This window comes from Falco cherrug, chromosome 2, assembly GCF_023634085.1.
Source record: "Falco cherrug isolate bFalChe1 chromosome 2, bFalChe1.pri, whole genome shotgun sequence".
Lineage (NCBI taxonomy): Eukaryota > Metazoa > Chordata > Aves > Falconiformes > Falconidae > Falco > Falco cherrug.
Genome location: NC_073698.1, coordinates 106,139,239 through 106,157,733, shown reverse-complemented (window position 1 = coordinate 106,157,733; position 18,495 = coordinate 106,139,239). Strand labels below are relative to the sequence as shown.

Genomic DNA, 18,495 nt, shown 5'->3' with positions numbered 1-18,495 from the left:
CGTTGGCAAGTTTTTCTATATATGGTGTGAATCTTGACTTCTAGGGAAACCCAAGCAGAAGCAGGAACCAGTAACTACTTGTATATAGGACTTGGACTGCTCCCTGGGTTGGCCCAAATGTTCCCCCAGTTACTGTAGATGGAGTTGTTTTTCCTCCTGCGTGATAGTTCTGCTGTAGGTGCTTACTCCTCTGTGGTTTAGATGCTTCACACATACATTGTTCTCACTTTTTAAGTCTAAGCCTCAAAAGAATATTTCCTCACTACCATAGAACTACAGAAAGAAAATACTGATAAGAATAGGATTTGTAAATCTTAGTAACAGATCTGTGATTTTCTAACTCCTAATTAAATAATGTGTTCCTAATCCTGAATTTTAATCCAATACATTGTATAGAAGAGGAATGATGATGTGTGTGGTGGAATTTATAAGGCACTTTTGATTGGAGTCTTTCCTTATCCGAGTGAAGGGAAATTCGAAGGCATATCACAGTGGATTCCTTTCCTTGCCTAACTGTTTCAGACTACTAAGCAGTAATTTTCCTATCTGTCAGCTAACTATTAACTATTGCAATGTTTAATTTTCATCATGACTGACCTTATTCCTCAGTACTGAGATGAGTCAAAGATCAGTGGCATTTTTATCTTCAGTAGAAATAAAGAAATGTAACCATAAGAAATTATTCAAACAAAACCCTGTATTAGAGTGTTAAAGCTGAACAGCCAAACAGTCTGAAAACACAATGAAAAGTCAGTTTGTTGTATTCTTATCAATCTTTATTAAACTCCCTCACATGTAGTCAATATGATGTTTTGGTTAACTACACAGTCCCTACTCAGCCTTTGCTACATCTAGTAAAGATCATCCACTTTGGGCCTGTAACTGAATATTTTTTTTTTCCTGTCACTCTGCCTGAAGCCCCAGGATGTGTGTGTGGTGCCCTGGTCAGATCTTGTTTTGACTGATTCCCTCAATGGCAATGGGTAAGCGCATGCCTGTGTGGTTGGCGGCTTCTTCCCACACATCTAGGGAGGCCACAGCTGGGCAATGAATCGTGCTTCTGGGCACCCAGATCTGTACTTCTGCCACCACAGCTCACAGGGGGAGCTCCCTGCAGAAGGTATGTTTTTATATATATATGGTATTTCTTACAGTAATTGGGACCCTGATATTATAAGTGATGAACTCCCTCTCCTGATTGCCCTTGTCTGTACAGCATGACAACAGGCAAGCCCTCCTTTTGAGGAGCTGATCTCTGTGGTCAGACTTTGCAGAGTACTTCATGAACCACCTAAAAAGACTTTAACCTTTTACCCCCCTGAAATGTTTCTACTCCAGCTGAGCAAGCCAAATTGCTTTGCATGTTCTGATTTCTATCTTCTGCACTCACAGCTGGCTTGTTTTCTCTACCATCACTCCACTGCTTAATGACATTCTGTTTGATATAAGTTTTGAAACTCTTTGATATAAATGGACCCTAATTATCACTCACTAAATACTTCTAGAAGTTTCTGTGTTGTAAATATGTGTTTAGGGCAGCCATAACTGCTGTATCGCTGGCAGCTATCAGTAGCAGCTTTTTGTTGTGGTGTTTACAACACAATATGAATTCTGTCCTGACCTTGTTAAAATTTATTTTTCTGCTGCATGTCTCTAAGCAGTTATTTAGTTTTCCTTGTTTCCTGTCAGTTTCTAAGAAGGTTTCATTCTCTGTGCCATAATGAAAACATTTTGTCCATAGACAGATTTACTTGTTATTCATAACATTAAGAGGTGGTATTTCTGTCATTTTCAAAAAGCTTGTTAATAAATCTGGTATAACAGTTCTCCTGTAAATGCTCACTCCAACTGATGTATTCTGCTGCTTTTTGAAGTTAGCTTGCCCTCTCACATTTCCCTTCTTTGTCAGAGGACACTTGCCATGTGTCTTGGATGTTAACTTAGTCCTCATGTCACAGCTGATGCCCTAGAAGTACGCTATCTGTAGTTAGTATTTGAGATTTAAACTACTCTCCTTTTAACATTTTATATTTTTAAATACTCACATTTAGTAAAATTATTCTAAATCACAAAAATGCTGATTTTTATTTTTAATCTTGCACAAAAGGTTGTGCTAAAACAGTAAAAAAGGATGCAAATTATACAAGTAAAATGCATCACACTATAGTCATCTTTATATTTACAAGACACATACTCTACACAAGCTTATTAAAAACAAACTGAAAATGAAACATATTTTTCTTCACAAAAAGCACAAGCTTTCTGTTAAATCCCTTGTAGAAACACCGCCTTGTATCACTTTTACATTGCTGCTGCTGCATCAGTGACAAATATTCAGAAAGCAGATGGCTAACCTTCTGAATTACATTATTCATGTTTCCATAATAACTTTCTAAAGACCATAATGCTGCACCTGTTCTAAATTCTTCCTTTTTAAGGACAGAGTACTGTCAACTTTCAAATGTGCAGCTCTAGACGCAAGACTAACTATGATTTTAATGGAAGTTAAGTGATCATGTACCAACACTTTTTTTTTTTCTTCTTTTAATGCAATTGTCAGGTCTGGAAATATTCATTTATTACAGTTAAAGAGTAAATTTTCTGTGTTTTTTCTTCTCCCAGTCAACTCTGTGGTTGCAGAACAACTTATGACCAGCATAATAACTGGAGTTACTTTTCCTTAGAGCAGCTCCCTTGAGCCATTCTGTCCCAGTTCTGCAATCTGAACATGCAAAAAAGATGCTTAATTTCTGCCCTGGAGTAATCTCATTAATTATATATGATGCTTTCAGACCAGGATACAATCTACCACTGAGCCTGATTCACTATAAGCATCACAGTGAGCCACCTTCATTCCTTAGGGAATAGTTAGGAATATGTAATTGCTGTACCGCATTGAAGTCAGGGTTCACTGAACTTTGTATCCTATGGTGCTAAGAGTAGCTCAAGTGCTTCAGAAGTCTGTATATGACCCGCATGGGAAATATGGATTAATCTTGCATCTTAAATCTTGAAGTGAAATGATAGCCTGAATACCCATATAAATTTCCAGTTTCTTTTAAAACCTTGTTAAAGTCTTCAATTCAAAATTAAGCTTGTGACACGAGGACTAGTGGGTTCTACCCCTTCAGGTGACAGGTTTCATACAGACTAAACCAGAGGTCAAACCACAGCTGTAGCTTTCTTCTGGGCAGGGAAAGAAGAATGAATGGGCTACAGTGGGAGTGATCTGCTCCCAGCTGTCTGTACAAACTGCAGCCGTAGGACTACCAGCAAGCTATCCTCTTTACAGCACAAAGTCCGTGACTCTTTCAGCTATAGGGTTGTTCAAACATTTTGCTTTAAGAAAAGGCCTGACCACTTCATAAATTTTTATGAAATGCCATTTTACTCTGTAAACTTTCACTTGAAAAGTGAGTGCCCTCACTTACATAGAGGGCATCCTTTGCAATGTGTTTTTTCTCATTTTTTGCCTGTGTGAATTCAGTGACTCAGTTCTCTCCCAAGCCCACCCTGTGACAGTGGCAAAATAGTGGGTCCAAAGCTGAACTTAATCTTCTTATCTAGAGTTGTCAGATAGGGGATGAAATTTTTTACAGACTTTCCTGGATGGCCTTAAAGTTTCCGGGAGATTTAATAATATATTTCTATAGTTAAAAGGAAGTTTAAACAAGGAGGATTGCAGGGAAAGCAGATAAAATCAGATGTTCATTAGCTACTCTTTTATTTATTATAAAATTACCTCAATTTTCTAGGTTGTTTAAACTTTCATGTGAACCTCTATAGGTAAGATACAGTTGTGTACCTGAAAAAATACCGTAACTGTCTACAGAAAACATAACTTAACGTAATACCTTGTAAGGATAAAAATAAATAGTGCAGAATGCATCCTTGAGTCTTCATAAACTGTCTCGTGTTTTCCAATTACTTTATGTTCTGTTAATGATTACTGTAGTAAGTACTAGACTGAAAAATCAATCTCCTAACCTAACTAGACCACGTTTAGATAATTCAGGCCAAATCAGAGCCGTATGTTAGCTAAAATTTATAAAATTACGAGCTAAACCACACACATTGTAGGTATGGGGAGTGAATCAGCCTAACATACATACAGGTTTGAGTCAGTCTGACAACACTGAATTCATATCCTTTTTCTGTAAGAAGGGAGAAATTTTTAATTTTTTTAAACCTTCTGCTTTCTTGGATGCTTATATGTGCACTGGAAAAAAAGTACTACATCTGAGTCAGCATGAATTATCGTATCTTGGCTCTCCAGAAAAAAAGGAATGGAACAAAGGCTGCCAATTATTTCCACTGCCACAGCATTATTTGGAGGTTGAACTGCAGTCTGTGTCTTGAGGAAACTTAACCACTTTTTGCCAGTGAGAGTTAGGTAGAAAAGAGGTAGGAAAGATTTGGATGTAGTATGTTTTTTGAATAAAGCTGGGAAGCCTAAGGCAAGTCAGAACATGAAGACTGCATTATCATTTGAGAAAAATATTGAAATATTGCTTTTAAATTAAATTCAAACAAAAAAAATATATAAGACACGTTCAACTGTCTTGCAAGTTCAAAAAAACCCTTAAGGAATGCTTACATTTTATGTAAAGGTAAATGGAAAACTTTTTTGTCAATAATACAGAGATAAAAAAAAAGAGTTTACATGAGGAGGTGACTGTGTGATCTGAAATACAAACTCCTTGTTATTCTTCTGTGGGTGACACTGACATCAGCTAATATCCAAAGTTATTCAGGTACACTTCTGAGACTATGCATGAGATTAGAGTGAAAAATTCAGTTTTGCAAGGTATGAAGATGTAGCATCACACAGTATACTATACTTTTCATAGTTTTTTCTTAACAATTTTGCTCTGTTGTTTATATATATGGTAACAGGTACCTTTACTACCATGAGACCTTCACACAAGTATTGTATTTTTTTGTTTACCTTTTTAAATGAAAACACAATGATAGGCTTAACTGTATATTTATGATCAAGCAATATGAAAAAATAAGTAATCTAAATTCACAAAATATTGGTCATTTTGAAAAATGTGCTTTGTAGAGGCTTTATCTTCAAGTGTTAAACAGTATGACCCGAAGTTCATTCCCTAGTTTAAACCAAGTTATATTTTTGTTTTGTTTTGTTTAGTGGAAATACATACTAATGGAAATAACGAACACTCTCAAGGAAAATGGGTGAAATCTCAATTCTTTCATCATCACAGTTTTCCATTTCCCACAACACTGGTTCATCAATTTATGAACATTTCTAATTTTCCAAATCAGCAAAATTAATACAATTAGGTGTCTAACTGCTTGATGGTATATTTTTGCCAATGGAATATGGTGTTTGGAGTTCCTGTCTGGCAAGTACTGCATTGTGAGGTTAGCTTAGCTTCAGTGATAGGAGAAACAACAAGCAGGAGGAGTAACTTGATTAAAAAACTGCCTCAGCTGCTCCCAGGCCCATCATAAGAGCAACACCAAACGCCCTTCACCACAAACCCAGGAAAGCACAGATGGACAATGATAGGTGGGAACTCAAATGGTAGATTCTAATAGAACAAGCAGCTTGTCTGGGCCCTTCCCAGGGCTGTCTCAGCAGAAAGCCATCACCCCATTGGATGCAGGGGAAGAGCACTTTCAGATTGCACATGATTTATGGAATGTTTCAGGGAGGAACCAAAGTCGGGAAATGGATGGACATAGGTGATTTGAGGGGGTAAGTGTAGGAAAACAGAGGGGTAAGGGGATAAAAAGGGTGGTCATGTATAAATAGTTTGCTGGTTAGTATGTCTGTCTGGCCATGCCCAGCACCTGATCATGGCAGAATGTCCTATTTCCTCATTAAGCTCTGCCTTCAGCAATTTTCCAGTGAGGGGATCTCTGTTTCATGTGCAGCTGTGTGTATGGGGGTCTGTGGTGCCAGTAACTGGATTGAGTGTGAGTGTGCAACTGAGTGTGTGATGAATTGCAAATATCAAGCCAGATGAGCTGGCAAGCAGGTGTAGTGGTCAGGGAGCCAAGGGGATAAATCGTTCTCCAAGTGACAGCTCTGAGTTGTGAGAGTGCCTGTTTATCTCTATAGACGAGGGCACAGGTAGTCAGATATTAGGACTAGCTAAGTCCTGATGTGTCTGTGTGTGAGAGAGAGGGGGACAGGTGGGGTTGTCTCTACCAGCAACTTCAGTGGGGCTGTGGCTGCAGAGGTTGGCATGACCAGGTGCAAACAACTGGAGAGACTGTGTTCCAGGGCCCAGTGATAGGGCAGACTGTGTCTGAGCCCTGCTGCTGGAGAGAGGCCCCTTCTACATACATGCATAAATATATTTACTTTTACTAGTAGAAATCCATCCTGGTTAGTTGCAGAGGGAGCAAGAGGAGTAAATTGGTGCTGTCATTGTTCCTGTGAGTGCTCTGTGTGTCTTATTTGTGTGCCTGTCCATGTATATATGTATATTGTGTATAGCATATGGAGTTTACCAACTCTGGAAGAAGGGGCAGGCAGTTCAGGAGGACTATAAGGATGTCATGAGGTTATGCAGAGCAAAGATTAGAGAGGTGAAAGTCCAGTTAAGAGCTCAGGCTGGCCACTGCTGCAAAAGATAATAAAAAACGTTATTACAAATACATTAGGAAAAAAAAGGAGGGCCAAGGGTAATCTCCATCCCTTATTGGATGCAGCATCCTCCTGGAATGGTTAGTGACCTGCTGCTCTCTCCCCTTATACGTGCACAGGTCTAAGAGGCCAGATGGGATTCACTCAAGGGTACTGAGGGAGCTGGTGGAGGAGCTTGCCAAGCCACTTTCCATCATTTATCAACAGTACTGGCCAGCTGGAAGGGTCCTGGAAGACTGGAGGTTAGCCAACATGACGCCCATCTACAAGAAAGGCAGGAATGAGGATCCAGGGAACTACTGGCCTGTCAGTCTGACCTCAGTGCCAGGAAAGGTTATGGAGCAGATCATCCTGAGTGCCATCACATGGCATGTGCAGGACACCCAGGCGATCAGGCCCAGCCAGCATGGGTTTATGAAAGGCAGGTCCTGCTTGACAAACCTGATCTTCTACAACAAGATGACCTGCTTAGTGGATGAGGGAAGGGCTGTAGATGTTGTCTACCCAGACCTTAGTAAAGCCTTTGTCACCATCTCCCACAGCATCCTCCTGGAGAAACTGGCTGCTCATGACTTGGAAGGGTGTACTATGGGTTAAAAGCTGGCTGGATGGCTAAGTGCAAAGAGGGGTAGTAAATGGAGTGGACTGGTGCACTGTCACAAGTGGGTTCTCCAGGGCTCAGTACTGGGGCCAGTCCTGTTTAATATCTTTATCGATGATCTGGATGAGGGGATCGAGTGCACCCTCAGTAAGTTTGCAGATGTCACCAAGCTGGGGGGAGTACTGATCTGCTTGAGGGCAGGAAGGCTCTGCAGAGGGATCTGGATAGGCTGGACCAATGGGCCAAGGCCAATAGTATGAGGGTCAACAAAGCTAAGTAGCAGTTCCTGCACTTGGGTCACAACCACCCCATGCAATGCTACAGGCCAGGGGAAGAGTGGTTGGAAAGCTGCCTGGAGGAAAAGGACCTGGGGGTGCTGGTTGACAGCCAGCTGAACATGAGCCAACAGGGTGCCTAGGTGGCCAAGAAGGCCAATGACGTCCTGGCTTCTATCCAAAACAGTACAACCAGCAGGACTAGGGAAGTGATTGTCCCCCTGTACTTAGCACTTTTGAGGCTGCACCTCAAATACTGCGTTTGGTTTTGAGCCCCTCACACAAGAAAGGCATTAAGGTGCTGGAGCATGTCCAGAGAAGAGGAATGAAGCTGGTGAAGGGTCCAGAGCACAAGTCTTATGAGAAGTGGCTGAGGGAACTGGTTTTTTTTTTTTAATCTGGAGAAGAGGAGACTTCAGAGGATCTTACTGCACTCTACAACTACCTGAAAGGAGCTTGCAGGCAGGTGGGTCTCTTCTCCCAGATAACTAGCGACAGGACAAGATGAAAAGGTCTCAAGCTACACCAGGGGAGGTTTAGATTGGATATTAGGAAAAAAAAAATATTTCACTGAAATGGTGGTTGAGCATTGGAGTTTGGTACATGGTAGAATCACCATCCCTGAAGATATTTTAAAAATGTGTAGATGCAGCACTTAGGGACATGGTTTAGTGATGGACTTGGCAGTCCTGGGTTAATGGCTGGGCTTGATAGTCTCAAAGGTCTTTTCCAAAGTAAATGATTCTATGATAAGAACCCTGTTGGGAATATGTGCTCAGCCTTACTACTGGACAGACCAGGGACAAGCTGGACCAGGAGGAACCTGGGTCCTAGAGACTACCATAGGAGGTCCAGGTGATAAGGGAAGAGGGATCTGCTAGGTTCCCAAGGTTATCTGATAGGGGGATATCAATAGTCACAATGAAAGGGATAAGTAGAATGACCAAAAAAGCCACACAAGCCCATTTATTAGACATTGTCTCTAGACCATGATGGCTCTTACAGCATCACAGCCATAGGAGATGCAAGAGAGGATGTGACTAGGTCACAGTGCCTATAAACATAAATTTTCATCAGTAATCTTTACAGATTCCAGAGGTAGCTCTAAATAGCATCATAGATCAAAACTGGATGCCCACTGCTGTCCCTGAAGATTAACTGATAAAGGAAATGTTTTTCTTGAGATTAGAAGAGAAAATAAGTAGGTCAGGTTCAAGTAGCAATCTAGTCAATCATTATTTCTAATCCAGGTTTATCCCAATGAAATTAAAGCATAAAGTTAGAAGATAGTTTTTCTCTTTGTACTCACTATGGAAAACTTCCCCAGAGAGTGAATTAGTTGATAAAAAAAAAAATAATCGGTTTCTTTTTTTTTTTCTCTTTGAGGGTGGAGTGATACAAGTTAAGCCTGGGTCAGATCTTTAATTTCTAGGCCTAGTTTCTTCAAATGGTTAAAACTTTAAATTACTTTCAAAATAATGGGGTGGGGGTGGGGGGGAATGGGGGGGAACGCCCTTACAATTTTAGCATAGTCTGAAAACAATGGAAGTGCAAGGTTCTTACATTTTCCGGCTTCTTTCAACAGTAGCAATGAATTTTTACATTTCCATCCAGTCTGATGGACAGTTGGATGTGCATCTCAGCCACTAAGACATATAGTTGTAGAGTCATACTTTATATCTCAAGGGTACATCTGGAACAAGACAGTTTGCAGCTGGGATAGAGTTAGTTTTCTTCTTAGTAGCTGGTACACTGCTCTATTTTGGCTCTGATGTGAGAACAATGTTGATAGCACACTGATGGTTTTAGTTGTTGCTGGGTGATGTTCATACTGAGTCAAGGACTTTTCAGTTTCTCAGGCCCTGCCAGTGAGAGGGCTGGGAGGGCACGGGGGACTGGGAGGGGACACAGCCAGGACAGGTGACCCAAATTAGCCAAAAAGGTATTCCATACTATGGGACGTCATGCTAAGTATATAAACTAGGGGAAGAAGGAGGAAGGAGGGACATCTGTTGTTATGGCATTTGTCTTCCCAAGTAACCATTATGTGTGATGGAGCCCTGCTTTCCTGGAGCTGGCTGAACACCTGCCTGCCGATGGGAAGTAGTGAATGAATTCCTTGTTTTGCTTTGCTTGTATGTGTGGCTTTTGCTTTACCTATTAAATTGTTCTTGTCTCAATCCCTAAGTTTTAGATTCCTTTCCAGTTCTCCCCATCCCTCTGGGTGACAGGGAGTGAGTGAGTGGCTTCGTGGTGCTTGGCTGCCAGCTGGGGTTAAACCATGACAGACAGCCTCTCTCTGTGTCTAAAATATGATCTGTTCAGGTGGTGGTATAAGGCACTCCTCTCAAAGGTTAAGGCATGACTTAGGAATCCCTGCCTGCATTGCTCTTAATAAAAGAAATTCTAAAGTGCATAGCTAAGCATTAGGCACAGCTGAGTGCACAACTGCTGATACATTTACTTACACACTTAGTGCATTATCAGTATTTAATTTACAGCTTTATGAAGTGGTCTGTAATACTTTAAAGATAAAAGGTGAGGTATCAAGGTAAAAAAATTCCACATTCAATTCAAGCAATCAGCCATGTCTAAAGTAGAAAGGTCAGGAAAAAATAATTTCAAAAGCATAACATAAATTTTCCAGAGCTTTTGCTGTCCCTTTAGGAGTTTAGAAAAACCCTGTACAGAGATCTTCAAACATGTACCTTGTTTATTGAGTTTTCTCTGTAGGTATCTCTGCAATTCATCATCATGGTTCCATACATCTCAAGGGTCACTGAAAAAGACCATAAGGTAATTCCCTTGATTTTTGTGGTTCTAAGTCACAACAGTCAGATTCCCTTGTAAAAAACCAAACCAAAGCAAAACAAAAAACCTCACTTTACTGTTTCTGAACCACTGCCCTCAAAAGGTCAGAATCTTTAGGATTCTCTAAAGATTTAAGAGGAATAGAATCAATATCTGCAATCTCAGAAGAACACGATGAACAGATATGACAAAACAGAACGGAGAAAATGTCATTCTAGATAGCTGTGTGGTTTTGGAAAGTCAGTCAATAAGGAACAAACAACCCCCTTGTACTATATTCACCTGATTGAGTGAGAAGTAAGGCAGATAAAAAAAATGTTAATGCAACAATCAGCTTACAACAGGTAACTATTGTAGGAGTTTGTAAATGACTGCTGTTTTCGAAGGGATTGCTGTTACGCTTCTATTCCATCCTTCTGTTCAAGGCAGGGCCACCTTTGAATTCAGACCAGGTGGCTCAGTGCCTTGTAAGCTGAGTCTTGAAAGTCTCCATTGCATCTCTCTGGTGCTGCCTCATGGGGAAAAGTTTCCTCCTCATATCCACTCCGAATCTTCCCTATTTCAGTTTATGCCCTTCATCCTCCCACCATGCGCTGCTGTGAGGAGCTATGCTCCATCTTCTCCACAACCATGATAGGGGCAGGCAGCTGTTATGTCACACACATGCACACACACATGTGTGTATATATATATATATCTCCAGGGCAAGCAAGCTCTGGTTCCTCAGACTCTTTTCACAGGGCACGTGGTCCAGCCCTGACCAGCTTGGTTGCCCTCTCCTGACCTTGCTTGAGTTTTTGATGTCTGCCTTGTAACAGCGTGTTTCTCTGTGTGTGTGTGTGTGTGCAAAACTGGACTCAGCAATACTGATACGGTTTAACAAAAACTGAGTCAGGGAAAAAAATCACTTCCCCAATCTAGCAGCCATGCTTCCGTTGATACAGCCAAGGATGCTGTCAGAGTACATGACTGATTCGCGGCCTTTTTGGGCAGCAGACCACAACATATCACTAGGTCCTATCCCCAATTTCCAAATGTTGAGCAAAATTAAACTTTTTTTTTTTTTTTTCTTGCTTCATCAGTTCCAGACTTCTGTAGTTCTGATATTATGTATCCATGAAAAGAAAAAATGCTTTTCTGATATATGCATTGGTCACTGCAGACTGCAAGTGACTTCTGGTCTACAGCAACAATAAAAAAGAAATCTTAAAGAAAAGTTTTCCAAAACTGTGTATAATTAAGTGGCACAATGTAAATAATAACATATTGGTGAGGTACTGTATGTGTGTAAAAACAATCATTAACAATTTATATAATTAATAACAAAGTAAAACTGAAAGTAGATGGATTAAAAACTTGTTGCTAATTTACAGGCCTTTCCAAAAAGATTTTAATAGGTATGCTCACCGAGGGACTTAGGGTAAAATACAAAAGCCTAAGAGTTTATTTAGTTCACGTTAGTAAGGAAAAAAATCAGCTGGCTTCTTGCTGCAACGGACTTCCTCAGTCTTTTATTTTAAAAGAAAATGCAAATACCAGATTTTAGACTTTATGTTTTCATACAAAAAGAAAAGGAAATATAGTATTAGGTGCAACACAAAGATTCCTGACTACAAGACCAAGATGCACTGATGTTAAAGCATTGATTTTAGCTGGGCTTAGGTGACACATGTCATTCAAGGCCTGCTGTTAAAACATCTGGTACTTATTACTCTATTATTAAAGTAATTTTGGAGAAAAAAGATGAAGAAATCCAGAAGAACCAGATTAGTGTGCTGGTTTTGGCTGGGATACAGTTAATTTTCTTCATAGTTGCTAGTATGGTGCTGTGTTTTGGATTTGCACTGAAAACAGTGTTGATAATACAGGGACTTTTTTGCTATTGTCAAGCAGTGCTAACACAGAATCAAGGCCTTTTCTGTTTCTCACATGATCCCTCCTATAAGCAGGCTGAGGGTGCCCAAGTTGGGAAGGGGTACAGCCAGGGAAGCTGACCCCAATGTACCAAAGGGATATCCTATACCATATGATGTCATGCTCAGCAAAATAAACCTGGGGAAGAAGGTGTTCGGAGTGATGGTATTTATCTTTCCAGGTAACCATTATGCATGATGGAGCCCTGTTTTCCTGGGGATGGCTGAACACCTGCCTGCCCATGGGAAGTGGTGAATGAATTCCTTGTTTTGCTTGGCTTGCACATGCAGCTTTTGCTTTACCTAATAAACTGGTTTTATCTCAACCCATGAGTTTTCTCACTTTTACCTTTCTGATTCTCTTCCCCACTCTGCCAGGGGGAGTGAGAGAGCTGCTTAGTTGCTGGCTGGGGTTAAACTGTGGCAATTAGTCATTCAATTACAGATTGAACATAATTTACAATAGCAGCGTTGCAATAATTTATGCTTTAGAATCAAGATAATTTGATTTAAAAGCACTGAGGAGAAACCCAAACAAAACAATAGTAATAGTATCTAAACTTAGTATATTATAACCTCTAGTAATTACCACTTTGTCAATTCTACACAAATCACATGCCATCAGGTTTAATCAAATTGTCCCTAGATCTATAACATGCTAAGATATGAATCAGATCTATCAAAACCATATATATGTTTGCTCTGGCCAGCTGCTAAGCAGTATACAGACAATATTCAGTGCAGAAATATTCAGTAAAAATCTTTTTGAATAACTCAGGCTTATAAAAGCAGCCTGCTAAATGGAAAAGAAAAAAGCTATTTTTTTAGTTCCCTGTGAACTTTTATTTTATTTTAAGCTGTGGTGTATTTCTAATTCATATTATAGTTGTTGAAGAAAGTAAAGAAAGTGACAGTAGGGACCCTAGAGAATGTAACTTTTTTTCATGAAGTAGCTCAGAGTGGCTTGCCTGTTCCTGTGAAGAAGTCAGACTGATAAAGCAAACTCACAATTAGTTTAAAGACAGCAAAAACTTTTCAGTGATGACTGTCTTGTCTCATCAGCTTTCAATTACAGGAGATATTCTGAAAATGGTTTGTATTCTGTAAGCCATAGACACTCTTAGGGCAAACTATTTTCCAACATGAGAGAGGTATCAGTCAAGTGAAATTGATAAGAGTGATATACAGAAATAAAAGCTAAATAGATAGCTTCAGTTCAAATAGAGCTGTGTAACATTCTGAAGTATTTGGTGTTGAAAATCAAAAAGCAGTTACTATGTGGCTCTGTGCAGGTTTTTTTGAGTAGTCAATGTGTATACTGAAAGAATTTAAGCTTCCCTGGATCCAGTCTCTGCCTGCCATTCTTCAGAAAGGTGAATTATCTATTCTGCCCAGTCTTTGACTTGATTGATAGTTAGGTGGATGTGATTAGTGTTCACTACATTTGAGTTAATATGCTAATAAACCCATATAAATGCTAGATATATTTACTTCAGCTTCGTGCCATGCCTTTTCATCAGGTTGGCTCATGAAAGGAGTAGTTTTGTGTACAGCTAGTAGAAGTATTGCAAATGTTTTCTAAAAAAATTCTTAATCAATTAAGATTAAGCCAGATAGGGAATTTAAAATCATACTATGCACATGTGGATTTTTTTAATAGATATTGTATGCATAACTAGATCAACCATCAAATGTATCACACAAATGATTAAATTCCCTACTTGTTAAAATTAGAGAGTAATCTCAGCTTTGCTGTTGTAAATCTAGAGCAAATACACATTTACATCTCTATTAATCTCAGGCAATTCCATCGTCTCAGTAGGATTGTTCCAGATTTGTATAACTGTGTGAAATATCACAATCTGTCCTAAATTTTATTATTGCTGTGACAAAGTGATGCACTTGCTAGAAAACCAAAACTAAACCAACCTATTTTAATGCCTGTTAAAAAAAATAATAAAAGACAATATGCATTACAATAAAATGGAGTCAGTAGCATTATAAATTTATAATAAATCCTTGTACACACTATGGGAAATCAATTTTGTACAATCCATCAAATTCCACTATGTCTTGAAGTGACACTTTAAGAGGGACTTTTTTCTGAAAAAAAAATAAATTCAGTATGCACCCCATAATTACAAAACTTACACATTACTTACAGGACTGTTTCCAATTTAAATTAACCTATATAAATCAATTGCAATTCCACTGAAGTCAGAGAAATTACACTAGTTTTACTGAATTCTGAAGAAATAACCATGCTTATACTGTCCAGAGAATATGGAAAAATTTACAGAGGTTTTAGACGTATGCGAACACAGCATTGACCCAGTTTGTATATATGATATTTTATCAAAGTCTGTAGTCACTGATGCACAAGATTAATCCCTTCCAAGTTTATTTATTTTTTAAAAAGTCTAATAAAAATAATCTCACATTATAGGTCATCTCCACTGAGTAAATAAATGGGTTTGGACAGAATACTCTTCCCTTTAACATTGCTGCTTGCAGAGAGCAATGTCATAGCCATCGTAATGCCTTATGGGAAAAAAAACTTTCCTCGGGTAATTCCTGCATATTACTACAAAAAAAGATAGGTACTGTAGATTCCAGTATAAATTCCAGATGCATTACTTTGGACTTTGAAGACTTACTTTCTGTTAGAGAAATGAGACTTCTTCTGGATACAGGACAGTGAGCCACCCACCTGAAGAGAATAAAAACCCATCAAGGAAATGAAGCCTCAAGAATATTTCCAATTCTTTATTGATTCCATGAATGCAACTAGTTAAGGAGACCACATGCTTAGAAGCTTACCAGTAAACTGAAACACTATTAAAGAAAATGCGTGTAAAAACCCAGAAGTGACTGATACCACAAACTCTGCCAATGTGAGAGCCAGCAGCCCCACAATACACATAAAATAGCTCAGCTATGAGCTTGTTTTTTGGAAAATTTAAAGGTTTCAGGTTCAGTCACCTGTCCTGGGAGAAAGCTTTGCAACTGGGAATGACTGAGGTCGGTCTTTCCTGGGCTGTTTTGATTGTGCTGCAGACCCCCTCTCTCCTTTCTGGTAGCATCTTAGCTCCAAGCACCACAGGGGTTCCCCAGTCTGGCACCAAGATGCCAGCTCTGGGATGGATGAGGACACACCTAGGAGAAAGCCATCTCTCAGTGAGAACAGGCCTATTTGTGGGCTGCTGGGCAGGGCAGCACCTCAGCTCCAAGAGGTGGTGCCCAGGGCAGGATGGGACTTTCTTGCAGCAACAAGGCTCCGTGTTTCAGGACGTCTTGAAAAGGTCGTTGAGAAGCCATAGACAGGCAGGGAGAGGCCTCCTTGAGGCTGCTGCCAGCTCAGGCCCTGGGCCTGGCCCCACTGAGCTGGGTGCACCTGGACCCTGACTGCATCCCATCCTGCACCACCCTGGTGGCCCCAGGCCTTGTTCCCACAACCCCCAGTAGATAACCAGGGGGATATTTCGAATGGGATGCTCCCTACTTTATAGCCTTCACCCTGCAAGACAGACCCCATGCCCTCACTGCCATCTGCTAGGGAACCACTAGGCTTTCCCCCTGATTCTGAGTTTGTAATTTTGAAGGGAGAGAATTCATTTAGCCTGAGATTAGAGGCACACTGCTAGAGTGCTGCAGTGGTGGCAGAGATGTGTCATGCCTACAGCATTAACGATTCCCTGGCTTTAAACTGGGCATGAGGCATTTCTACAAAGTATTTGAATCCTTTCATCTCCTTACACTTGTTTTCTCAGCAGAAGTTGCTGGTCCCTGAGGTAAATGGGAAGGCCTTATTCTGTGAACTCTGTGGTGTCAAAAGAATACATCTACGCAGTATGAGATGTAATTTGTACACAGGTCATGTTTCCTGCATGGTCCTACTACCTGCTGATAGCTTACCTAAGGAAACTTTGAATAAAAATGACGCGAGATGATAGCAAGTGGAAGGGAAAATAAGTAAAGCAATCTGCAAACCAAGGCAAACTGCAACTGCTGTTGCCAAGAATATAGAGCTTCAGACTCCACTAGTGAATACTTATGAAAAGGGTAAGCCTAAATCATCTTGAACACATACCAACATAATTTCTGAAGATAAATTGCTTTCCAAGCTTGAATGAAATATCCCTTCACAGAAGGGTATTAGGTGATCCAGCATCCAGCAGTCCCTCTTTGCATTTCTGTATTATTAGTCAGTCTTTCGAAAAGGACGTGCATGGACAAATATATTTATCTGATGGGCAGGGACTTGGAATGACACTCAAATGCTTCCAGCAGACTATTAAGCCTGGAAAGTAACCAATTTTCAGAAGCATAAAGAACCATTAATACCCATTTAGTAACTGATCTTGTAAAATGAATCTTGCTGTGACTCAGAAGAGCTGAAATACTTAGCTGGATTTAACACTTCTCAAATTATTCTAATTAGATCCCTAGGTACATGATTTCAATGGTACTTTCTTATAGGGAATGATTTCCAATGGTACTTTCTTATAGGGAAGCTGTACCAGTAACTCTACATTTAATCTAGTCCAGGATACCGAGAGGGAAGAGGTGGGTTCTGAGGACAAAACAAACCAAGTCACATACACTTGAAAAAGAAAAGGAAAGAATGGAAAGAAACATAAAACTGTGATTCAATAATAATAATAAAAAATACTCCTAGGCTACAAGTGAGTTGTATCTTTGGATTTAAACGTGCCGTCTCAGCGCTTTCTAACAACATAAGACTATCAATGTTGACTATATCAGCATTTTACAGAAATCCAGCAACAGCTAGGGTCTTTAAAGCATAATACACTAAATGTGTACAGTGCTAGTTTCCTAGCTGGTGTTACAGTATCAGTCAACTCAAAGATGCTGATGCATACGCAATACAACAATGATGGCATATCAGTGCCAGACAAGCTACAGACTCTTAGACAGAAATGGATTCTCATGATCATAGGCTTAGTCTCCTGTGCAGTGCTTAACCTGAAGATTCAGTCAGTAACTTTAGCAGTAGAGGAAATTATCCCTGAATTACATACAAGTGAACATTTTTAGAAAATTTCCTTGTTAGTTTTGAGGGAGGACATGTGCACGTGTACATAGACATATGCCATAAGTTGCTGTTACTGCACAGTTGAATAAAAAAGAATATATACTCCAGTTATCTTAGCTTTAATTGGCAATATAAAAGAAAATGGTAGAAAGTTATCTTTTTTTTCCATGCAGTTTTGCTTCCCCGAGAATGCCTTAGTTATGGCTAGTTGGCTATTAGTTCAGATGGGAGAAATAAGATTTCAAGAATTGGCTGTAATATCAGCTCTACGCTATTGGGAATATTCTGCAGTAGACTAGATTTACATCTGAATAAAATAATAAAGATATATTCCAGCAAACAGATTGATTTTATCACCCTGTACGTAAAAGTTTTTCTGCTGCCTTATAAATGTTCCAGGACACTGACTTACATTGCAGACTTTTTTATAGACTATTTAACATGAGTAATCCCTGGCCAATTGGAATTCATCCAATAGGGTACACAGTGCAACAGACACAGGCAGAAAGGCTACTAAGTGCTGAATCTGAACTTAAGAGTTGCATATAAACATATATTCAAAATATATACTTTTAAAATATAATTTGGAACGAGAAAATGCTGGATGTGTCTGAGGAATTTTGCCTGCAGCCTAATCAGACCCTGCATCTGTACATAAATAAAACAGCTACAACAACTAAGTTTGCATGGTTTTGTTTCATTTGCATAGGGTTGTTATTCTCATTTCATGATGCTGAAGCTATAAAAGATTTATGAAATATAAAGACTGAGAGTTTTGTCCTTGTTTGACAGTATATTTATGTGAAATTGTGAAACATTTTAGACCTGCAAAGCTGCATTTGTCATACTGGGTTTCTTATACAACCTTTCTGAACAAAACCTGACTAGACAGAGTCTGTTATCCCTGAGCTTCATATAAAACCAAAGAGAACCTTTGAATGTCTTGAAAAGGTCACAGAAAGAAGGCTCCAAACTCCCAGATGAGGAAGGAGTTACCAGGCCAGCAGACAGCAAAGGCTCCAGCATCCAGGCATAGCAAGGTGGGGCTCAGCTTGGTCTCAAGACAACCTGGAAAAGTCTCCTACAGTAGCACAGATGTAATTCTTTGGCCAATAACTGATGAGTGAAATTTCCCAGAAAACCTTCCATTGTTGTCTCAGCTCTGATGATATGCAGGAACCTCAATTTAATGTTGCATGTGAATATCGCTGGAGCCA

General features: G+C 39.6%; 1 long non-coding RNA gene across 1 annotated transcript; it reads left to right on the top strand.

Moving 5' to 3' along the window:
* Window positions 1-918: 918 nt before the first annotated feature.
* Window positions 919-12,548, top strand: LOC129735451 (uncharacterized). Its single transcript, XR_008731104.1, has 2 exons — window positions 919-1,120; window positions 12,405-12,548. It is a non-coding gene; the product is annotated as an uncharacterized LOC129735451 (long non-coding RNA).
* The last annotated feature ends 5,947 nt before the right edge of the window (window positions 12,549-18,495 follow it).